Source organism: Falco rusticolus, chromosome 8 (genome assembly GCF_015220075.1).
Source record: "Falco rusticolus isolate bFalRus1 chromosome 8, bFalRus1.pri, whole genome shotgun sequence".
Lineage (NCBI taxonomy): Eukaryota > Metazoa > Chordata > Aves > Falconiformes > Falconidae > Falco > Falco rusticolus.
Genome location: NC_051194.1, coordinates 54,091,388 through 54,116,438, shown reverse-complemented (window position 1 = coordinate 54,116,438; position 25,051 = coordinate 54,091,388). Strand labels below are relative to the sequence as shown.

General features: G+C 44.1%; 1 protein-coding gene and 1 long non-coding RNA gene across 42 annotated transcripts in view; one reads left to right on the top strand and one right to left on the bottom strand.

Annotated features, from left to right (window-relative positions):
- The window catches only part of MAP2 (microtubule associated protein 2), a 235,633-nt gene that overhangs the window by 106,525 nt on the left and 104,057 nt on the right, over positions 1-25,051 (bottom strand). The gene's annotated exons all lie outside the window — the stretch shown is intronic.
- LOC119152434 lies at positions 20,429-24,449 on the top strand. Its single transcript, XR_005105777.1, has 2 exons — positions 20,429-20,924; positions 23,566-24,449. It is a non-coding gene; the product is annotated as an uncharacterized LOC119152434 (long non-coding RNA).

The window sequence follows — 25,051 nt, the reverse complement described above, 5'->3', positions numbered from 1 at the left end:
AGGACTAAGACTCCCTTTCGTGTACGAGGTATTTGTTAACTGTTCTTCATTAATGTGCACCTGCTTCTGCTTCTCCTCCTATTAAACATGCAAAAACAACTGGCCCGATAGAGCTATATATTTTATCCAATTAAAAAAAAATAAAAATCTGTTACAGCCGTTTCCCTTTCTTTCATTTTGGGGGCTGTTTAAAAGACTCCGGGTATGACCTCCCCAATACCACACCTGTTCTGCACAGTTATCTGTGATGAAAATTATAGGACTAAGTGCAGACCTCTCCTAAGCTGCTCGCTCAGAAAGGAGCTGTGCTGTTATCCTGAGGGGTCAGCCCATCCCCCCAAGACCCTGACTCTGCCTTGCAGAGTTCTATTAGCTTCACCGATCTGGCTGCAGAATTGCACATTTAAGACTTTAAACTCTTCAGTCTGGGAGCTTGTCTTCTCCTACATAATCCCCCAGAGCAGCATGCAAGCAACGATAAAAACCTGAATTGCCACAAAATACTTTTAAGCATTTAGTGTTTGGCCCAGCAGTGCACTATACACGTTAGTCTGCAAACACTAAGGCTGCAAACGTATCTGACCCGTTAGCCCCGATTCCACATAGATTTTTCCTTTTAGGGTACACGCTCCTCCTCCTTCCCATTTCCCACACCCCCCATGCTTTTCCCTCTGCAGCAGAGGCTTAAAATAAGATAAGAAACATTTTTCAAAGGGATGCAAAGAAAAAGAATCTGATATCTGGAGGGCAGAATTCACTATGCATTTATTATTCAGTCTTCCAAAGTGCTGCAGAATGAAGGTCAAATATATCTCAATTTACGCTGGCGTTGATGTGGATAGCAAATACCTTTTAAAGCACTGCAGCTAAAGGAGGCAATCCAGTCACCAGGTTATGCTGGTGTAAATTGCTGACTATCGGCAGAAGGCAGCAGCCTACCCTTGCTGCAGACATGGCCCAGAAATTGAGGAAGGACTGCAGTAGGATGCTGCCCCAACTTGGGAATCAGGAGTCCACTGCCACCCTGACTGAGAAAAACCCACACCAAAATGTTCGCCCTCAGTTTGAATGGGCTTGAGGCAGCACATAACCCAGTACTCTTCTCACTCCTAGAACATGTCCTACCTCTGAAAGCTGGCTCAGCAGTACTCTTAGGAAATGTTCCCTTTCGATCCAGCTGATCTAGAAAAAGTTTTAATGCTGCAAAAAAACAAGCAGTGCTGATCTTGCCATCACATATTTATTTATTCTAAAAGCTATTAAAGTGCTTCAGTGTCAAAATGACTGGATTTCTCTCAATACTTTTTCATTCCCACTGCTTGTCTGGTGACTACAGAAATTTCCTTTGCACTGTAACATCCACATCAAATTTTTCAGTAGGTTAGAAGAAATTTTTAAAACCCTACAGGTTGAGAGAAGTCTGTTCATGGAGAAAAGCATCTTGGGGCTGCTACTGCTAGTCGGAGCTGCTCACAGCCCATGTGAAGGTAGAAGACAGAGTCCAGCTTGGTTTTAGCTGTGAGGAGGAGCTGGGAAAGATGAAAAGCGCTCTCAGCATCCAAGAATCCTGGGTAACTAGAGTCTGAAATACGCTGCAGACAGGAGACAGTGCTCAATCATTTAGGGAAATCAAAGTTAGCCATGTCAGCATAGTTGGCTTGGGAGGAAACAGTTTCCTCATCCTCTTGGCGCAGAAGTAACTTGGCTGCATTAGTGGCTGCCAGAAAGTAAGGAATAAAGAAAGGAAACTGAGAAGGACAAGGAAAGCAAAGGATAAAACGAGTACATCAATGTTTTCACAGCTTGCGTATAGCAGCCCAGTTAAGACCCCAAGGGGGTTTGTTTCTGGAACCTCAGAGACAATTGCTACGTTTGATGAAAATATATGCTGTCTGGGTTTTACAAATGGTGTCTCTAACAGTGTATCTGATTTTATAACTAGCAGGGAAAGAAATTGTTCTGATGACAATTATTGCTGAGGCATTTGAGGCGTTTTGCTGCATTTACTGGCATAGACCTGTCATTAATACTCAATTTCTCTTAACCACAACTTACTTCCTTTGTAGTTGCTCAGTGAAGATAGGTCTGGGGGCTGTTTTCCTGGTCTTGTCAAGATGAATTTTAATGCATACTGCCTGAAAGATGTGCCACCTGCTATTTTATATCTATAATTTATTCTATAATGAGTTCCTATAAATTCTTATGATAGCTTAAGAGACTTGTAAAATGACTTGCTAGCCTATTTTTTTCTCAGTTCATCAGCAAAACAGAAAGAGCTCAGGTCACTTTGAGTTCCTCCAAGACACCCTCTTTGGCTGCGGCTCTGGCTGGCTTCATTTGCGGAAGAATCTGGCCTCCAGGAGAAGGGCCATTACAAGACTTGCTGATGAGATGCTGGCATAGCAAACATACCACAGTTTTTGCCATTTGCTTTAAGAAGCCTCAGCTATTTCAGATACCCATTAAACCACTGTAGGGACACAAACTATAACTTCACATGCTGGAGAGGACAAGATCACTAGAGACTTTTCTGGACACGGACTGTCTGCTACAGTCATTTAGTGAAATAGAAACCAGCAACCCTGCAAGTTGGTAGCCAAGAGAAAGTATTTAAGATCTGGGACTAAGGAATCTTCCACTTATTAGGGCACACTGTCCTCACCTTAACATCACACACCAGAAGACATATTTCCACACTTTGGTCCAGCACCACACACACAGAGCTCCCAGCAGAAGCTGGAGGTTTTTCCATTTGGGACATTACTTTACATTCCCCGCTACCTCTCGTAGCCAGGAATTTGCCAAACACTACTACTAAGTTTGTAGGAAGTGATTGAGATTTCTTCCTTTTATTCTTTCCCCTTTTTGAATGAACAACAACAAAAAACCCCAGTGACTTCAGAACATGGGTACTATACTACATGTGTCTTATTAAATACTGCATTTAATCTGTCTTTGGACTAACAGCACTTTCCAAAACAAACCGTAGCCTTCAGTAAGCTCATGGATGCAAAACCAAAAGTGCGTGTTGAAACGAGGCTGTTCCCAAGCAGAGCTCCTGCAGCGAATAAAGCCAGGATGCGCCAGGATCGCAGAGGGCTTTCTGACTCAGTCATGAGCGACAGACACCATCAACAGGGAAAATCAGCCATTGCCTTTCATCTCCTTACAAAAGCCTTGACAGCCAGGCTGTTGCAAACCAACAGTATAGGAGTCTTTCCCTCAGATCTCACATAATTTGAGGGAGGAGAGGAGGGAAGAAGAGGGCCTGAGCAGCTGGGACAAAGCATCAGGACAAAGCATTGCAATGAGACCGATGGCTGGGCAGAGCCACTTCCAGCTCTGCTAAGCATGGGTTTAGGGAAGCTGCAGGTGCGCTGCCCAGAGCGAGCAGGACCCTGCGCATCTGGACAACCCTGCTGCAAGCACACACTGCAGACCAGCCGCAGGTCTGTGCTGCCTGCACTGCAACTCCGGGGACACGCTCCAACCCAGCAGCAACAAGGGCATTTTCTCGGTTGCTACTGCTGAGTCCTGTGCTACCGGAGTGGTAGAAGATTCATCCCAGAGGGAAAGCAGCAGTAGTTTCTCCATGCTAAGTTCTCTGCTGCTCTGTTTTCCAGAATCTCGTCTAAAGTTAAAGACGGGGTTTCCTTTCCCTAGAGCATACAGGACTGTAATACAGATACAGCCGATGCACAGGGCAGAAGTGAACAGACAAGGCAGCTGCAACAACTGCCTTCCAAAGGACAGCGCAGGAGTCTTTCACCATTACAGGGGGTCTCAAGGGGCAGGAAGGGGCCCTTCTGCACCCGAGAACTGAAGGAGGACATGAGAGGGCGTTAGAAAGCAAGAGCTGCTGCATTAGCTTGGCTCCATTCTCTTGCTTGAGGATCCTCTAACACACCAGTTCTGTTCATCCTGCAGATTTTCCTGGGATATATTAGGCAGACAGATTTCCTCAGTACATCCTATACCCACAAAAGTCAACTTGGTATTTCAGAGGTGTGATGGAAATGCAAAGTATAACACAATAAAAATATGTCACTTTTTTTTTGGCTTGGGTTGGGTTTACTGTTCTAGTGGGTGTGATATTACACAGTTTAAGGGTGTTAATTAAACTTCAGAAGATGGTTCTGATTAAATCCCATTTTACAGGTTTGGAGAGTGAGATAATTCCTGTGTGTAAGAGAGCACACAGAGCACTGTCTCCCCGAGACAGGGAGAAAACCAAGGTGTCTCAGCCTCTGCTTCTAATAATAAGGTTGAACACATATCCTCAGAATTGCCCCTGATGTAACACACTGTATAACTCCATAATCCTGTAGTAACCCAGGGCAGCTTTTTCCCAGCATGCGTATTAACACAAACTACATGATGCCAGGAGAAACGCCACGGTTCAGGATTCGGGGTTGCTCTGGGGCCGTTATGGGGAAGCCACATTAGCCTGAAGCTAGTCCACAGGTTTCTGTAATCAGCTGGCTGTATGTTATCTCTAATTTTAAATGCTCCAAAGTTAACTTTAAGGAGTGGAGAGCAGGCTGTGCAAATTGTGTGGTACCCATGGTAACTGAGTTTAAGCTGCAGTTTTACACTGAGATGGATATATTTGCGATAATAAGGCTGAAAGCACCAGATTAAACAATGAAGGGACACAGAAGACATTGGCTAGAGCACATCCTCGAAGGCACGACTCCAATGTTGTGGCATATGTGCCACCAGAGATGCCCAAGATAAATACAAATGGCATAAAAACATTGCCTGAAGACCTCCACCTGGGAGCAAACATGACAGGTGATGCAGTACAGGTTAGCAGACATTCCTAGCCTTTTTTTTTTTTTTCCCCAAAAAAATTTTAGTACTGTACTTTGCATTTCTGCTTCTTCCTTCTCCCCAGTTTAGAGCATTGCAGCCAAGCAGCAGTGGGGCAGTACTGACCACATACCATGGCGAATTATGGAAGTTTTACTGGCACTATTTTGGAACGAACCACATTGCTTTCCTCATGATCATATTGACAGACCCATTTCACACACAGCCCATTAACACATGGCCTTCCTATGCATCCTACAACTGCAAAGCAAAAGCTCCCAGAGACTTTAAACCTTTTATCTTTTAAATCACCTCTAAACTGCTTATCTCCATTAGCAATCTGGAATGCACAAGTCACCTGTCACAGAGTGAAGTGGAATTAAGTAAAGCAAAGTATTTTAGTAGTTGACAACTGGAAGATTTTTGCTTGCTTTGCTGGGGATTTTCCAGACATCCCCCGTCATCATTTCCTCCAGGCACCTCTGGAGTCCCAAGAAATGTTTGCTGCCAGCCCTTGCACATCCCAGCCAGGCACCCCAGGAACAGCATCCAGAAACTGTCATCAACCTACTATCAGCCACATCACACCGGCTCAGGAGCTGCTAAGCAGGACAGCCCAGCAACCAACTCCATCATTCAGCTTCAGAGGTTTTGGGGAAGTCTCTGAGGTGCCAGACGCTTTCACAAAAAGACATCCACAGACTGAACATCAACCCTGGTGAGGGCCAGCCTCCCTTCTGTGCCACGGTGGAGTTCACTGGAGGAACCAGAGACCGTGACTGAGACCTCACCAGGGCCTGCAACAAGAATGTATAGCGAGAGGTGACTTAGGAGAGGACAGGGGGTGACAGCAGCCCTTGAGGACAGAATCACCACTGTCTTCCTACTCTGGATAGACACTGTCTAACCACAGCAGCTGTCATGGTTAAGGCACCGCTGTCCGAGGCCAGCTGCTTGACACTGCTGCAGAAGATTCCCTGACTAGTAGCCAGCATGATGGGGAAAATAGTTTCATGTGTGCCTTGGCTGTTTGACTTTATCATTCATCTTGAATTTCAGCTCACACTCATCACATCAGTAGCTCAACCTAACATTCTGAGCTGTGACTTGAGTCACCTGGAGCCCTGTGACATGGTCTGTCTTGCTGCCCCTACAGTGGGAGAGACCACCATGGACAGACAGGTGGAACAGACATCATGTAAGGAACATCTCAAGTCACGACAGCGAGTGCTGCCAGGTTTTGTGTCTCAGTCGGGAAGGCCATGAGTAGGAGAACCACTGCACAAATAGCCAGACACGATGACTAGGGACTGCACGCTGCATGAAGCCACTTGTAGTGGAAGGAGACAAAGACCCGCATATATGCATGCCTTCCTGTAGTTCAGTAAGAAGTAACAATCTTTGAAAAAAATTCAGCTCCTCACTCAGACAACATCTATCCCCAAATCTGAACTTGATTTTCTGCTTGACCAATGTCAATGCTCATAAAAGCAGACTGTCTCTCCCAGGCTGGGGACTGCTGAAGCAGCCACACCTGCCATAAAATTTTTCTTAGTATACACCTGGTTCCTGCTTTGTGGAAAACTAGTAACCTGCTGATGACTTAAGTAAATGAGCAACGCTCCCCGCCAGAGAAAATATGATACCAGAACCAGCCAGGAAGAGATATTTCCACTGTGAAACAGGACGCGCCAGCAGTTACATATTCAGCCTCAACACAGCTGGCACCAGCACATCCACATCCAGGCTTACCCCCTTCTCCGGTTTTCCTCTCATTCCACTGTCCACCTGTCGTCTTCTTCCTTGCTAAACTCTTAAGAGCAGCAAACTCAAATGACATTTGCTTAACATGAGGCATTTGGTAAGAAATGCAAATTTCTTTCAAAGATCAGTGATGCTGATGGAACAGGGGCCCCACAAGTGCCACCATCACACAGTCCCCAGAGATGTGACAGTAGGAAAACAGTCTGAAGAAACTGAAGTATGATAGTTCTCCAGTCCCTAAGAGTCTCATTCCATGGATTCCCTAAAAACAAAACCTCATACTTTGTATCTAATAAAGAAATTAAGAAAAGGGGCAAAACCTCTTCTCCCAGTTACATGCAAGCCCTTGCCTGTTTGCAGTGGAGCATGGGTGGGTTCAGCAGATAACAATTCAGGCACAGCTGCCTCACTGTATGCAGGTAGCAAAGCTGGAAATATAATGTTGGGATTGGGCAGAGGGCTGTCATAAACCAGAATTTCAAGCTGGGGTAGAGGCTCCAAAACAGACTGTGGGTGCTCCCTGAGATGCTGTCAAGGCCAGGCTCAAATCTTCTCTCCAAAATGGATGTGTAAACAATTTCTCAAAGTTCAGACCACCATACTCAGCAAGTCTGTAACCCTCCATTTATACAATTCATAAAAAGTCTGAAGCTCAACTTGCAGCAGCAATCTCTGGCTTCCCCATTCCCCAGGGCCCATGAACACCCACTCCCCAGCTCGTTTACCCTCCCCAGGCTCTGGGGATGCAGTCCCACGCAGCCTCCTGCCAATTACCCACCTTCCCAGCCAGGCTCAGTGCTTACCAGCATCAACATTACCACCTCTATAACATGCGGGCACAAAGGGCCAGCCTGACAGCCGGGAGCAGCCATCCCACTGCTCAGCTGTGTTTGGGGGTTGTGGGCACTTGCAAGCGCATCCTCTCATTGATCCATTCTGCCTGTCTGCTCTTGTGAGAGACAAATCCTACTTTATTTTCAGGGCTTTTTCTGCTCAGAACACAGGCAGCAGGGCTAGAATGAAACAACGTCCATAAATAAAGCTAATGACACAAGTCTTGCTGCTACCCACTTGACCAGTATCTTTTTTCATCCCCTCTCTTTTAAATTAAAAGAGATTTTTAATTTAATTCTGATTTTAATGCTGATTCTTTTGCTTCTAAAGAAACTGTGGACTGGCCTTCTCCATGTACCAATAAATAGGCAGCTCCTGGGAGTCATCCACGCTATGGGGACCCTCTCAGCTTCAGACGCAGCAGAAGCCCAGGGTGACTCAGCACCCCACACCCTCAGCCTTCCTGAAACACGAATACTTTCAGCTGGGCTGAGGTGCCAGGCGAGGCAGTCACACTGCTTTGGAAACCTGAGTTATTGTTTCCTTACTGGGCTGCACTCAGCCAGGTGGAAATTCCCCAGGTGGATCGGTACTGCTCGGCATGGTGCTGCACCCATCACCAACGCCCAGAGCTGGCAGGGATTGCCTTGGCAGGTCCCACAAGGTTTCTGAAACGTTTCCTCAATCCAAGCTCAAGATATAAAAAAAACAACCAAACAAAAAACACCGACCCTTTAACCCCAAAGCAACCCATAACTGCATATTTCAGACTGGGTCAACTCAAATGTTTTAACTGGGTTTTACTTTATTTTTTTCCTCTGAGTTGAGTTTTCCTTCAGAAATTCAAGCTATTCCAAACTGAATTATTCTTTTCTCCTGTTTGTCTAAAGGTGTCTAAAAAAGGGGGAGAAATTTTCAGGAATGAGAAGGTTCTGAAACCAATCCTTTCGCAAGAACAGTTTTCATTTTATGAATAGTATTTTTCTCATTTAACAAAAAAAGGTTTGATTAGAAAAAGTCCATTTAGCTCAACTTCCTAGCTTTTTCAACATCAAATCCAAACCTAACTCGGGGAAACAAGTGCTTTCCCCAAAGACAAGACAGGAAAAACTGACCTGCCTTCATTTGGGAGAAGAGTTTGCTGTGAAAACTCTCTCCCATAATGGAATATATATTCCAAGCACTTGTTTATTTGAAAATTACATAGTTCCTGTGAAACAAATGTTCTGCATTTAAATAGCTTAAGCTATAAATCATAAAAGCCAAATTCAGCAGACTATATGTTATTAAGAAATAGGGATCCAGATGGCTAGCTGAGGTCAAGCCGAGGCCAGCATGCCCATGAAGAATACACACTTGTGTGTCCTTATTAAAGTTTAGGGTTTCAGTAAAAACAGGAGTATCTTCCTTTTACAGCACTCCCGATAACTCTGCTTACTTTCATAAAATACCCTACATCTTTCACAAAGTTTGAAAAAATTAGAGAAGCTGCCAGCAGTGGGAGACCACTATACCCCAGTTTCATGAGGAACTGTGGCATCTTTTTTCCCACATAATTAAAAAATAATGCTAACTTGTAACTACTTTTGTCAGAAGCCAGAAGCTGTGTGGAGGTTCCTGCATTTTGGGAAAACTTCCTGTGGGTCGAGGGTCTAGGAATCCTACAGAAATCAGTACCGCCTCCTCTTTTACAGCCATCTGGCTCAGCTAAGATGAGCCTGTAGGAGCAACCGCCTCTAGCTGCAGCAGATTTGTCATCATCTACTGCTTCACAAAGCTCAGGTGGTCGATGCTGGGTGCTGAAGTCTGTGCTTCCTGGCCACCGTGGGTAACGCAGAGGAATCACCAGGCAAAGCAGTGATCATCGCTGCCTGTTACTGCTCGCCACTAACCTAACATGGGACTTGGCTTTTAAGACCAGGAATCAGCCAATCCAAAGGCATTTTTTTGCAAATTATGGAGGCTTTGAGCATCAGCTAGGATGCAGTTAATGTGAAAGGCCCTGGCTCGAGCAGTAGGTTTGAGATAGGCTGAGGAGCACTGATCTGTTGAGGCTTCACAGTCTCCAGGATGAAGCCCTGCATCTCACCACAGGCTTTGCCCGCAGCTGCCCCAGGGCAGGCGGGGGTCTCTGCCACGTAGATACCGCAATTCCTCAGATCCTGTTTGATATTGACATTTCCCAAGAGAGAACTAATTAACAGCTGATGACATTGTGACATGAGACTAGTGCAAGACGAAGCAGTGAAACAGAAACCAGAGGAAGTTCAAAGGGCCCTGGTGTTCTCAAATCCCCATGGTATATCCCCTTCCCTCCTCTGAAAATCCTGGTGTCGGTGACCAGACAAAATGAGACAAATTCACCATGAACATTAATAGCCAGCACCGCAGGAGACACAGATTATAGTGCTGGGCAAAATGCTCATGGTTCCTCCTCTCAATTTCCTATCACCCTTTCTCTGATAATTCCCTTTATTTATGAGCAGTTCAAAACTGTTTTCCATTATTATACTTTAATTGGCTTACGGATTAAGCAAGCAGGTGGTGCTAAGGAGATGAGAAACCATGGTGCAATACAGTCAAAAGCATTAGATGCCTTATTTCCTCCCTCAAAAAGAACTGTATGGCACATCTGAAAACACTTAGCAATGGCAAGCCAACAAGAAAAGCAGAGCAAATACAGATTTCTACCCTCTTGAAACTAAATCCCTGTAAAGAAAATTATTATTCTCTCTCGGCACCACATGCTTCTGATTGTATCAAAATGCATTAAAATAACAATGCTTTTTCCTAAGCTGACCAATCTCAGGAAATGATTTGCAGACTGAAAGCTGTACTTCACTTGCTGGAGACTACATAAGTACCAGGCTGCACTGGTTAGTCACAGCGCCATGCTTTTCCCCACAAAAAAGAACACTGATTGCAATACTTTTATAAAGAAAGAACAAGTCAAAAATAGTGTTTTGACCTTTAGATTACAGACTTGATAGGTCACAGCAAAGCCACCAACACCAAACACCTGTTGGAACAATTTTAAAACCAAGTATTTTATTACCTAATTTACCTAGCGAACTTGTCTCTTCTTTAGAGCTAGCATCTAAAACTTGGGGAACTTTCAGAACAGAAGCTCATTAATCAGAAGTGCGTAATAGCTTCCTTGAAACACTAAGCTGTGTTACATAAATACCTTAACAAATATTAAAGAAAGTGACTGAAAACCAAAGGTTACTGACCCACTTGACCAGAAGGACCGCAACCTTCTGTAACAGAGGATTTCAGACACTTTAGCATAGTTCAGACCTCACGTCAAATGAGTCACACATAGCATACAACGTCCTAAAACTCAATTATATAGTGACCAGCACTTCTGCCCACCTGGCAAATACTGATCTTTACATTCCTGATCCACACGTTTAAAAACGGATTCACAGATCTAGACACAACATTACAGAGCAACAGAAAGCTGTTTAAAAACACTCGTGTATAGAAATAAAAAACACAATAAGAATCTCAACCTCTGCATTGATGCATTTGGTAACAAAATATTGTAATTTCTATTTGGGGGATATTTAAAATTTTAAAACCACCCTACAGTTTAAAAACTATTTCTACAGATGTAGAAAGATACTAGGTCTCCTTAAGAGAAGTGGATGAATCATAGGCAGGTGGGGGTTGGTCTCTCCTCTCAGACAACAAGCAACAGGACAAGAGGAAACAGCCTCGAGTTGTGCCAGGGGTGGTTTAGATTGGATATTAGGGAAAAATTTCTTCACTGGAAGGGTGGTGAAGCATTGGAACAGGCTGCCCAGGGAGGCGGTGGAATCACCATCCCTGGAGGTGTTTAAAAAACATGTAGATGCAGTGCTTAGGGGCATGGTTCAGAGATGGACTTGGCAGTGCTGGGTTAACGGTTGGAATCAATCATCTCAAAGGTCTTTTCCAACCTAAATGCTATGATGCCACAAGGAAAAGCCTTACCTTTCAGCTCTAGAATCATGTTCTGCCCATCATGTCACATGCAAGAGGATGTGACAACACTCACAGTCCTTGGTCCAGACTTCAGGGATTGCTCCTGGCTGAGTGCCTGTCAGGCCATGAGCTCTGCTGAGGGCGAACATCTGTGCTAGAAGAGCATAAGGAAGGTGAGCCAAGAGGAACAGGAAACTTCCATGGCTGTTGTGGAGAGGCAGAAAGCCCTGCACATGCTCCCAGAGTTGAGAGGCTGCTCTTCCTGTACATGTGGAAGATACCATCAGATTCCAGCAACATGATTAGCCAGACACCTCTCAGTGCTGCCAGATGTTATAGCCATGGGTTCCGTTTGTCAGGAGCACAGAGCTGCTGGAGAACAGCTGCTGGAGCCAATTCGTACAACCCTTGTGCATCTTGAGCTCAGGATGAGCCCCATCTCACTTACAGAGTCAGCCCCGCACTGCAGCTTATGGAGCTAAACCAGCTCAAGCTTTTCTAGCTGTCTTCTAGGTCAGGATCAGGGACTAAGGCGCCTGAACGCTGAGAAAAAGAAGACTTTTCCTTTCAACCACAGGGCCTGAAAGACTCCAAGGCAGTCTGCTAAAAAAAAAAAAAAAAAATTGAAGTCCTGTATCCCACAGTTCTCACAGATGTAATCACAAGAGCAAACACCAACAACCTTCTAGGATCTGATCCTATTTATTTCTAGTTTATAACTACATGCCAAGTACATTGTTAACGCACGCAGGCTTTGCCTGAGAGTGGGACCCATTACAGTAGGCAGTGCACATACTGAGAAAAGACATTGGTCTTTGAAAAGTTTATAGCCCAATATAGACAAACAGAAGACAGAAAAGGAAACCGCAGTTATTACCATGTACCTGTATGTATGACACAGAGGCTCTCTGAAATAAATGAGTAACTTGTAATTCAGCATCGGTGCAGAATATGTTCATATATAAGTTACACAACAGGAAGGTTACCTGCCTTTGGTCTTCCCTAGCCCGTCTCCTGTTCCCCAGCTGTTGTGCTACCGCCTGCTCCCTGTCTCTGATTTTGGAGGATTATCTGTGGCTTCATTTTCAAGGAAAATAGTTTTAAGAACTATGTTGTATTGTGCCTTTTTTAATAAAAAAAAAAAAAAAAAAGATTATGTATTGAGGCCAAGGAAAATAAAATGCCTTGCCTGAAAATATGCACAGGCTCTATAGCGCATCAGGGAAGTGCACGCAAGATTTTCTGAGTTTCAATCCAAGCTTTAATAACAGAATCACTGCTCCTGCTTAACTAAGGGCTGCAGTAAATAGATCATATGGGCCATAGGCCTGAAGTTTATCTTAAGCTCCTTTAAAAGCACCGCTCATCATTCAAAGGAAAACGTGTGACCTCTGGTGACATCTCTCTGGAAGGAGCTTTCATGTCTGTGGCTCTGAGATGATTAGAAGACATGGTATTTTGAATGCAAACTAAGAAATTCCAGTGCTCTACCGCTTCTTATTCTCAGGCATTAAGAAACAGATTTCTGAGTTTTGTAGGAATTGGGGAAATACATAAAAACAGGAAATGAGCAGTGGAGCAGCAAGGAGCTTTGTCTGGTCCCTCCTTCCTCTTGTTGGTGGAAGTCTCACTCTTCTCCTTTCAGGTGCTGAAGGCCACCCTCCAGCTGCATATTGATCAGAAAAAGTTGCCTGGAGACTGGAGGAGGCACAACCAAATTGGAGGTGTGGAAAGAATGAAAACCTTGTTGTTAGCTATTACAAATGGACAGCTGCTCCTTATTCCAATCTTTCCTTCTGGGCATGGACTAGGACACTTTGCCAAACACCAGCTTCTCCACCAGAAAGAAGGGATATCTATCTCCTCATCAGTCTGGCCATGGCATGGTATGTTTTCTCTCTCCTGCTGGATGAGGACCCAACTGGGTGAGGAGGGAGAATATCAGGTAAAGGATACCCAGCACACACGCTCCCTCCTTTGGGGAGATGGTCTCCTCAGTTCTAAGTGCATCTTGGGGATGATGTCATAAGACTATGGGAACAAGACTGGGCTGGATCTGCCAACAAAAGGATGATGCCCTATCTCATAATGACATCATCAGATATCAGAAAAATACAACTGTACCTTATTAATATGATTGCACCTAATTTAGTCACATTTGTGCTTCTCTACGCCTGCCTGGCCACGAGTATATCTCTGCCCAAAGAGGTATGTTGTTACCTGACCTGACTCAAAACAGCCACAGAGACCTACATGGCACAACCCTAGATTGTACCAGCCAAGGGAACAGCCTTGAAGCAGAAGCTAATTGAGGTAGACCTCAAAGTTTGATCACCAGTACAATTACCTTGGTTATGGTAGCAGAACTGTCAGTATTCCTGGAAACTACGAGGCATCTGAACTGAGCCCTCTTGAGGTTATTCAGATAAGATAGTATGAGCCTTTATTAAGGTTTCCTTCCTTCAAGCCCCTTGCATCCACATGTACAGTGCCAGTTTTCTGGTAGCCTTATTACTGAGCTGGCCCATTTCCTAGAAAACATATGCCATGTGAAGTAGCTCACCCCAAATCATTCCAAACCAATTAAAACTGTTTTCAAAATGAACTGCCTCTTGGCTGAGCATATTTTCATGAAGCAGTATTTTGCTCTCCTTATTGACTATCATGGTCTTTTATGTCCTTGCTATACCCCAGTCACGGGGGCATTAGCCCAAAATTACTTGAGGGAAGCTACAGTCTTCCCTCCTGTGGTCAAAGAGCCCAGATGCAAGCGTTCAGGCTGTGCCACATCCCTGTCTAATGATGGGGAGAGTGGAAGAGAGAAATTAAGGCTGAGACAGAGAGGTTCAAAGGCTTCCTATAAACAACTGCTAAGCCCAATCTGACTTACAAAGGCAAAACTACAACATGGTGCTCTTCACTCAGGAAAAATGAAGGCATAAACAGAGGAGAAGCTGCCACCAAAATAACATACCAAAAATGTGTGTCTGAGTTCTGTAAAGACATATGGTGTCCCAATAACAGGCTCCACCATAAGTAAATACGGACACAACTCATCCTGAACACGTGTGACCGTGGGGCCATGAAGTCTGGGAAACAGAAGATAGAATAAATCTCCTGTAACCCAGTACATGTGCTCGGTGTCACAAAATAAATAATCAATTTGTCTTAATTAGGCTACATCCTCCTGCTGTCACACAACGTCTACTTGCCAACTGCAGAGCTAGGTGAAACCGACCCCTCACGTATCAGTAATTACTGCATAAAATGACTTTGCTTTATTCTAGTATTTCAGTGGTTTACTCTGCAAAGTTAGCCATGGTATTTTCAATTCAGATGGACATAGGAGATGGCATACCTTAGTCAGCTTCACAAGTAACACCTTGAATAGGTGAGGAGGATTTAACCGACCAGCACAAATTCCAAGGAAAACGAAACAAAGAAATGCGGAAATAAAGACCGAGCACACACTTGGTATGAAAGTAACAGTTTAAAGCAAGAAAACACTACTACAAAACAATTTCCTGTATTTATCTGTGCACTTGGAATACGTTTGCTTCAGCTATTTTCAGTTGTTGATGGACAATCAATGAAGAAACAGTCTCAGTAACACTAGTCCACGTGGCTGTTCTAGTGCTAGGAGATTAATGGGTGTTCATATGCTTCAAGAGCTTGGAAGAGAGGACTTACTCTTTTGGATGAACTGCACGTTGTGAATTACTTGTTCCAATCTTATTATTCCTAAGGAAAATAGAGTAACTAGTTAAACAAATGATCCATCCTAATCTGACCACCTACAGACAAAATCTTGCAAAAGTATTTTATCATCAGAACTAATTGAACTACGCTGCACATGAGGCAATGCCTTGCATGGTGAGAGCTAGTGTGTGTCTCGGCTTCCAGAAACAGCAAACTAAGAGCCACAAGGGCACAAAAGGCTTCTTTCCTATCGCAGCATATGCGGACACAAAAGGGTAGCTGCCTTAGCAGGAGAGCAACTACGGCTTCATGGATCCCTCCGAGAACGAGATTTGCCTCCCCACATCCACGTATCAGATGACAGCTACATCCCAGCTCCCCTCCTGCTATCCATAGGTGAAAGCAGAGCAGCAGAAAGATGCATGTCTCCATGGACCTCCCAAGCTGCTCACAGCCGTTCCACCTGGTACCACAGGACAGTCCTGATAAGCACGATGTGCAAATTACCTTTTTACCCATCCAACACCATCACATCAGTTGCAAAGGAAAGATCTTGTTGGTTATAACAGAGCCAAAAGGACCCTGTCCTAGAAGTGGCTTCCATAACATTACTTTTTACTACTGATTATTAATAGAACAAACTGACAGAAAATAATTTCCAAAAGTGAGACAGTTCAACAGGAAATCAGCATCGGCTGGCATCAATTAAAGGAGCTCACAAGGAAGCAAAAGGGGGAATATTCAATGTGGCCTGCCCTACAGACACCATGAGTTCAAAGCCTCATCCAACTTCCAGCATTCTCCAACAGCTGATAAGGTGCTCGGATAGGAACTAATAATTTCTAACACATTCTGAATCCCGAAACATGTACAGGAAAGCTAAAAGCTATCTCAAAAGTCTGTACCATTTTCACATCGTTAATGAGCCCCATTCTTTACGACACACACCCCTTTTGTGGGTTTATGGAGAACATATGTAGAGACTTCTGCCACTGGGATTTCCGTAGATGGAAACAGTAAATAACATGCAGAAAGGAACTACACTGTAGGAAACTGTGCCCTAATTTTGACGGCATATGCTTTAATGTACTGTTTGCAACCAGTCAATAAAACCACACAAATCTGTCTGAATATGGAAATGAAAGCATTTCAACGTGAGTTTAATTTTTAAGGTTGAGCCCACACAGCCGCATGTGCTGCTATTAAACCACTTGGAAGAAATATAATTTAAACAGCCTTTTTAGTACTTCTCCCCCCCCCCCCCCATTCTTACCCTTAAACATTCAGCTAAGTCCATCACAATTACTGCCTACATATTCATTACAATTAGGTAGATATGTGAATTAAAACATCTTCATTTGTATAAGCATAGCACATACCTAAACACCTCCACATTCACACCACAGCTACACCTTAACCAGCAACGTATGGGATGTCATTACACCAATTTACTAAAGATGATCAACCAAGAAATAGACACCACCAGCAAAACGTGGATGTTTATATAGGTTTTTTTAGATGTAAGGGTTGTATTACAAGTATATCCATAGCAGCCACGAGCATTTTAGAGGAAATGGCAATTCAGGAACTAAAGCAAGCCAAAGCTCTACCAGCAAAACATGACTGAATAACTAAGAAGGTAAATCTTAGTAGTTTAATATTAAACAATAAATTGTCCCATCCTGCCAACATGATTAATGTCACTTTTCAGCATAATGACAGCCTCTGGCAAGAAGCTCTGCAGTGACAATTCCAATTAACTTTCCTCATCCTTACCTCACAGGTCACCTGATAAAAAATGCATGTTTACTCCTTGTTCTCTCAGAACAAGACTGCAGCGGAGGTGTAGTGTTCTTCTAAGTCAAGTAGGTCATGCCATCTCAGCTCCACTTGGTACAAGTCCCTCCGCACGTTGTACGAGCTGTCATTTGACATGCCCTCCTCCCCAGCTTCCCGGCTGAGCGGTTGCCTCTCCCTCCCTGCACAGTGGAAGGGAACCCAAAGAGCCACTGTGCTCACCTACGGACCTCAGCAAAAAGAGTCCCCACTAGCAAGAGCAGCCCTTATGCCAGCATCTAAACTAGCCCAGTGCGCTCTCCTCATGGAGTAAGCGGCTCCTTAGAAGCCCAATCTAAAACCCACTAAAGCTGATCAAGGTTTTTACTTTGCTCTCAGTAGTAGGGCTTTGAACCAAGTTCTGTTGAGACCATCACACACTTCCCACAAGATACACCAGGGGAAGAGGGTGAGAACCTGTTTTAATCTAATCCTGTGTTCCCCTGACCTTAAGGAAAGAGTAGACAAGAGGATCATTCTGTTACATCAGGAGCGCCTAGGACCCAAGAGTTGATTTAAGGAATCCATCACAAGCTGATTTCACAGCTGTGGTGCACAGTGCAGTGACAGCTACCAGCTGAAGAGACCCAGTGGCAATGTGGGGTATGTCCCCAGCAGAAGCACATCTGTTTCCCTCTTGGATATGGTTGTGCACAGAGGTTGTTTATAGGAGCTGAGTATTTGCCCCTGTAGACATCACCTCCAGTCCCCACCCCCTTCCCAGGGAGAGAGCTCTCTCGCAAAAGGGAACTTGCACGTCAAGGCTGAGACCACACAGACCATCGTATCAGAGCGATAGGACACCAAAGAAGTCTCCCATAACATCAAAATCTCTACAGACCTAACAGCTAGACAGACTGGAAAGAAGAGGAGGGACATGATCCAAGAATGAAGGAAACATCAGAGTTTCTTAGATGATATAAAAAAGAAAATGCATGTTTGTTTAATTGTGCATAGTCCCGTAGGGCATGTATGGGGAAAAATGGTATTGTCTTTGCATGCAGACAAGCCTACAAGAACTGACTGCACACAAACACGTACACAAATTCATCCCATGCCATGGTGAGGCTATATGATTCAAGAAAGAGGACAATCAGCAGGAAGGTAAAGCTGCATATTAAAGTGCTAAGATCCGTTGTTACATCTCAACTTTGTGAGGGAATGCTGAAAAAAAAAAAAAAAAAAGTAGTAAGGAGTTCTCTGCCTTGAGAGTCCAGGAGCATTTCTCCTTCTCTGGCCTTCAGTATCAACAATTGGGTCTTTATTAGGCGAAGAAACAACAAAACCCAAGCCCCCTGATTGCTCTGCCTTGACACAGTCAACTAGGATTTACCCTTTGAAGCGGTTCACCTGGCAGTTTCAAGACTCAAGGTGCCCGCAAGAGTTTCATTTAACATATGCTGTGCAATACACCTTTGGTCCTAATATCAAGTTCTACATATGGTGATTTCTAGGTAGTTAAAATGCTCATTTCTGGTGGTTTAAGTATCACAGTAAATGCATTCACCATTTCTGCTTATACAAGCACTTGCTAGGCTAGTGCCCTCGCATGCTACAGACTGCAGTGTTTTGCTTGCTCCAAAAACCAAAGCACTGTCACTTAGCTCTTTGGACTTATCCCATCAACGGCACATTCTCACGGCAATGCCTTCAACCTGAAAATCCCCTGGGAAGACTGCAATCTTTTTGCAAGATCTAGGTCCAGTCTCGGCAAGTGACTGACCCAGTCACTTAACTTTCAAGCCAATATAGGGCACGTACAGGTTTTAGATAACTATATAAATGCATATATTTTATGTATCTACCTCATCGCCTCTAGATACATGAAGGTTTTGGGGTTTTCCATACATTTTCTAAGTAAGAAAGCAGAGTAACGTAGTCAGGTCTGAAGGAAGGAATTAAATTACTCATCCCACGTTGCAGAGCTGTCAGTGAAAGATCTAGAAGAAAACTGCCTTCATGCAGGTAGTTCTGTGTAACAGCATGTAGAGAACTCTACGTTAAGCACTGTAGGATTGCCCCATCACATAAGGTACTTAAAGTTTGTGGATTGCTCCTTCACCTCCATCCTCCTCCTCTCCCACTTACAGAAACTGTAACCGATACCAGGGTAAGCAGGATGAAATCACTGGGGCTTTGCAAGGATCACCAGTTGCATGACTGAAGCCTAAAAAGACAAAAAACACACCTGAAACACTAAAGTGAGGAAAATCCTAAAAGCAAGACCACCCGAGCAATAGCCAGTAAACACACAACTGCTGTTGGACAATCTCCAAGCACCCATTGCCACAGGCACCCAGGAGATGTGGCAGCAGGCTCCCGCAGCAGTGCTGTGATTGATGTGCTACAAGCCCTGGGAACACCTGACTTCCCGACCGGTACCTATATAGTACAATGTGCTGGAAAGGTGGGGAAAAAAAAAGTCTTTCACATGAAGGTGTTTATTTTCTTTAATCCATTTTTCTACTCTTTAAGGATAGCAGTTGTTCCATTGCTCTGAATTTAAAAATCACAGCTAGTGAAGTGTACTTAATAACTAAGAATGTATTTTCTTACGTGCAATCGTGTTGTGTCTGTGTCCCCACATCAGTTTCTCAAGCCTCAAGCTGTTTTATTCAGTGTGCCTAACCAACTACAGTTACTTGCATTTTCTTTTACAATGGCCCGACTGGTTTGTAGATGATCTTTAGTCTTGTTTAAACGTGACTGCAGCAGCCCCACAGTCCTTCCTCCTCCTGTCCTAAATGCAAATGATGCTCACGGTGGTTAGGGCAGGAGGGATGAAGGTTGATTTTCTGCAAATTGTGACTTGCTGGAGCAGGACAATACCAAAGTCACACTACTGACCAGTCTTAACAGGAATTCAATACAGAAAAGGATCTTTTTCTTCCCCTCCTTCCTTCACCACCTTTGATTTTGGTTGGCTGGTTGGTTTTTTTTTCCCAAGACAGTCCCCCTGCTTAAGTTCTGAAGATAGACACTGCCCCTCCAGCAGCCACCTTCCCGCAAGGGATGCCAACATGCTGTAGCTGTGACCAGGAGTACCAAAAGGAAATACTTTCTTGGTCACACTGTTCAGCTTGCTGATATGCTGATTACCACCATCACTGACTCAACAGCCCAAGCACCGCACTCCACAGCAATATCTCCTTTAGGATATATTAAGAATGGATTTATACAGTGCTTTTGGGGGTACTTCAAACATTTTGTAGAAGCTGAACAGATATCTATGGGACAAAGACTGGAAACCAGCAAAAAGAGATCAATATGTAACAGCAAAGACCTCAAAATTCAATTTTTTATTAACCCACTCGCACATCAATCAGCTCCCAACTTTCACCTTCGGTGAAGGAAGCAAGGTTCTGAGCGCGTTGCCACATTTCACCCCTGCCCATAAACCTATCAGCACAGAAAGCTGTACAGGACTTTGTATAAAGTGAGGTAAGACACCATTTAATTTTTAACTCAGCCATAAACTGACAAGTGACAGGCTGTGTTAAGCACCCGAGGACAATTTGACAGTCTTTAGTCTTCGCAAAACCTGCAGGGCTAACCCTGCAGCTCTCAGGAGCACAACAGTAGGAGGATGCCTCCAGCAGCAACAGTGGGAGTCTGAACTTGCACAGGCTTAACCTCTGTCTGGGGATGACAAACACCTCCAGAAATCTTCCAGAATATTCCTGCTTTCTTGCACTTGCTAAAATTCTCATGGCATGGACAGTTTGTCTAAATGAAGAATTTCACTTGGGCACTTCTAGGTTTGCAACTCTTTAAAAAGTCTTCATCGTTGATGTCGAGAACACCTGGATGGAACAGATCAATGAAACATGAACTGCAGACTGACTCCTACTCCCACGCACATGCATTGCTGCAGACCTTCTGCAGCTGCTGCACATAACTAGCTTTGGACTTGGTCCAGAGATGCAAAGGCCTTCAGTCTGCTCAACACTGCCACGCAGACAGCAGAACTAGCCACCAGCTCACGAATAAGTACCATCTCCCAACAGCAGGTAAGCAGACCGACTTGGATACAAACTGGCACAATGACTAAAATATGTGACACATTTACCATTGCGTTTTTATTACTGTTAGCCCACTTGAAAACTCCTTCAAACCTCTCAACTCTTGCTAGCAAAATTTCTACAGTTCCCTGAAGCATCTTCCATGTCCAATGTTCTTCTCCAAACGTTTCATTTATCTCCCTCCTATTATATTAAATCATAAAGTGTATTTTGGCTTTCAATGGTTAATGCTCCAGCTATTGTTTGCATGGCTAGTCTCTTCTGTTTAAAGCCAAGGCTCTTTTAAAGCGCAGTGATTAATCAGGATGATAAATGCTGCAGTAAGGTCCCTGCTATCAATCACATTTCTTGTGCAGAAAGGCACCCATGCCAAAAAGGGAGGAGGGGAGGCTCATTTACCACTATTGTAGTAAGACTATTTTCTGTTAAGAAGAGTGGCAGCTCCTTTATCCAACAATGAATGCAGACTGACCAGCAGTTTAGAGACCTAGTAAGATATGGTTAAAGATAATAATAAAAGTTCTCCTGTGTGAAAGGGGACAGATGGCAGCCACACAATAGCCATCAAGTCTATTTAAACAGATAAGTAGTCTTCCTAACGCCCACCCCAGCACTAGCCGTGCTGATTCAAAGACTGGCTCTCCTTGCATGGAGCCCTCTAACCTGAAACAGGTGCACAGGTCACGGTTTTTCCTTCCACACTCTCATTTACAAATTTGTCCATTCTCTCCATCAAATGCAAAGTCAGCAGAGCCTGGGACAGATGCTCCTGCCCAGCAGCGATAAGCTATGCCTCTGTGCCTTGCAAACACGTGCTCCAGGTCCCGGGACAAAGCGGCACAGGTCCGGAAGAGGCAGAGGAGCACTGTACTGGAAACGCAGCCACCAGCCTGGCAAGTCCAGTATTTTACTGCATTTCTGAGACTCGGCAGAGACAAACTGCCATGGACAGCAGAGGGCTGCACAAGTGTTTCCCATTTCATTTCAGAGATGCAGGCCATCCCCAAGCAGACTTTCTGTACAAACAGAATCAGTAACAGATACAGATCAAAAGAAACAGAAAGCCACCAGTGCCAGCCAGGGTGGCCAGAGCGGGCAGGCTGCACTGAACGACATGGATTGGTAAAAGACTTAATTCTACTAAGCAGCCAAGGGCCTCGGATCCAAAACCAATTTCTGCTATGGGGAGCACTTTATTAAAATCAAAAGGTACTGATGAGTCTGAGAAACCAGCAGCTAGAAAGAAGTGGAAAAACTGGAAGGGAAGCATCAGGGGGCTGGCAAGACAGACCATCTCAGCAAGTTTCTATGAAGTCTGACAGGCCCTTCCCCCAGAGACACTGCAAGACTGGGGCTTTTAATAATGCAAGGATTACTTCAATCCATAGGCTTAACCTTCCTACAGCGAACCTGCGCAGAGACAGTGCCACCGTCATTCGGCTGCAAGCTGGTCCCTCAGCCGCAGCCTGGCCAGTCAGCACATCAGGCACCACCAGCAACTACAGCTTCTTGCCGGGGCTGAGTGCCCCTGCTTCCCACCTGCACGGCACCCTGCGCTGCTGCATCTCTGTACACACCTGTCTTCTGGCGACCTCTGCAAGCAGCACTGCTGGGAAATGAAAATGCTCTGGGTTCAGTTCTCATAAACACTCATGGCTGTAAATCCTCAAAAGCCTTTTTAAGCTCTGTCATAACATATGACTTTTTTTCCCATGACATAGTTTATTATACAACTCTTTCTTTCCCTCGTATTAAGAAGAACGGAAACATAACTGCAAGGAAGTATGTTAGTACCGTAACATGAACTGAATCCAAAGGTGGTAATGTTTTTTTGGCAGAATGCACGTGAGCAATTTGGGCCTCTCATTACATTTAGTAAACTACACAAACAGAACTACAGGTGGAAAGGAGATGCTTACATCTGGGACTACCCTTCACCCCAAGCCTAGCCTAAGGCTTTTCAGGTCAACAGTCAATTCCACAGATGCTAGGTTACACCCAGTAGGACTGGGGTTTTTTTTAATAATTTTATCAATATTACTTTAGTAACAGTACTTCAGAACACCTAAATAACCTTTTTGCCTGTCAACAGAAACAAGCATCTCCTCTTTGACTGATGTAGAAAGCTTAAAAAAAAATACAACCCAAACACCGGGGTTTTATAAACCGAGTTAAATTCTGGGTAAGTGAAAGAAGGTATGCTCCTTTTTTCTCCCTAATATTATGAATTTAAAGTCTATGTTTCTGTATTATACATGATTATACACACATATACACAGGCCAAACTCATATTTGGTTACAGAACAAAGCTGATTTGTTCCAGGAATTAGATTTTCCACAGTACTTTATTCCAACAGACCTCATAAAAATACTTCTAACTCCAACACTCCTCCACTGATACTAGGAAGAAGAGTTTGCTTTGGTATTTCTCCTGCCCATTTGGATACTGCAGAAAGGATTTTATGGGTCAAGACAGTGTTATTACAAGGGTTCCTCACAATAAAAAGCACTCTGAAAAATGTAAATGTAAACACTAACAAAATCTAAGTGAACATGTGGACACAGATGCAATGATTTGATTATATCCCCCTCCTTGTCTCACTGCTTTTCTCCATTTTTTTCATTACAGGTTGGTATTTTAGGGGAAAAAAATCACTATTATATTGCAAACCTAACACCACAGCTGAATACTTTTGTTTGCCCTGCTGGGCACAGATTAACTTTCAACAGACGAAGAACAAAAAATAAGTCTGGGTTCACACCACCAAAAAGGATTTTGTAGCACAGTTGTGGTGATCTCAAATCACAATCCAAAAGGTAACTGAGGCGGCTCCAGCACTTCAGATGTCTGTGGAACAGAACCACAATCATCTGCCAAGTTGCCTATAAAGGACATCACAATAGCCCTAAGCCTCTGTGAGTCCCGTTTTAAACATAAGCAGCAGAAGGTGGAGGGATTTCTACACACACACAGATCACCTTACAACTGGAAGAGGAAAAAATGAAAGAAAAAGGAGGGGGGAAAAAAAAAAAAAAAAAAAGGACAAGACAGACAGTCTTGCTGCTACATCTCTCAAACTGATGTCATGAGAAGAGTTCCCCAGGCCCAGGTCTTGCTCAGGAAGCTCAAGAGTGCTGCACGATCTTTGCAAAAGGTTCAATTGCCTCGCTTCCCCCTGTGCTGGAGTGACACAGCTAGCAGCAGTAACAGTGGCCTTCACAAGCCGTGAAGAACATCACCAGCACAGAGACAGCAGAATCGGGAGGCACCTCTTGGACACCCGCAGAACCTCCTACCCAAAGGCATCCACGTAGACAACTCACACAGTCAAACCACAGCAATACAGCTGTGCAGGGCCTTCTGCCTGGAGGACCTTGACCTGCACCTGGGCCGTCTGGCTGCCAAGCACAAACCCCAGGAGCAGGACTCATTACACTTCATGCACCCTTCTGCCGTTGTTCCCTGCATTTGATATTCTAAATAAAATCAAACATATTGTGTTTCCTGCAAAACACGTAAATGAGGAATGGGAGCACACAAAAAAGGTAGGCTCTAAGCATTGCTAGATCTGTAAAGATCACTCTGAGGTGAAAGAGTTACAGGACAAGAACACGGAAAATAACAGGATTCCATCACAACAACAATATGCTTGCTCAAAACCCCCCAAGAATCCTTCCTAGCCAGTCCCACTGTACTCAGGGCTGTACAGCCACATCATACTAAAAGGTTTATGAAGATCAAAATCTCTAACTACCCTGCTCTTCCACACACACCCCTCTTGGCAAACACAACAGTAAGGGCACAGAGCAGACTGAACAGGGACCAGTGAGATGTGCAACAGTTCAGAATGACAGTCTTAATTTCCTTTTGTGTGTGATACAGCCACAGAGAACTCTTTTTTTGTTGCTTATTTTTAATTCAAATATTCTTTAGTGAGTTCTTTCAAGGGAGCTATTCTTGATTTGCAAACTGCAAGCCACATGGATGCGTTACTTGTATCACGGAGCACTGTTTCCATCCCTTCTGCTCTATAATTAATCACTAAAGTGCTCGAGTTTCCTGCCCATCACACACATTAGTATTTAAAGTTTTTACACACACTGGCTAACTTTAC